Source organism: Solanum tuberosum, unplaced genomic scaffold (assembly GCF_000226075.1).
Source record: "Solanum tuberosum cultivar DM 1-3 516 R44 unplaced genomic scaffold, SolTub_3.0 scf00372, whole genome shotgun sequence".
Classification (NCBI taxonomy): domain Eukaryota; kingdom Viridiplantae; phylum Streptophyta; class Magnoliopsida; order Solanales; family Solanaceae; genus Solanum; species Solanum tuberosum.
This window is the reverse complement of record NW_006239295.1, coordinates 478354-478610: the sequence shown is the minus strand read 5'-3', so window position 1 is coordinate 478610 and position 257 is coordinate 478354.

Here is a 257-nt window from a genome sequence, read left to right as displayed (position 1 = left end):
AACCTCGTTTTGGGGGGTTGGACATTATTATTCTATTTTTGCTTTGGAACTTTGGAGATTAATTTTGCAACCCTAGCAATTATTGATTTCCAAAGAGTGTTTTGAAGATTTTGACTTTGTAATTCAAGTGAAAATTTCTGGGTTTATTAATCTCTTTACGTAAGTTCATGATTTCTTCATCTACAATTATGAATTGTGTTTTTGCTAATATGAGTAACTAAATCCACAACTAGGGTTGTGGGAACCATGATCGATTA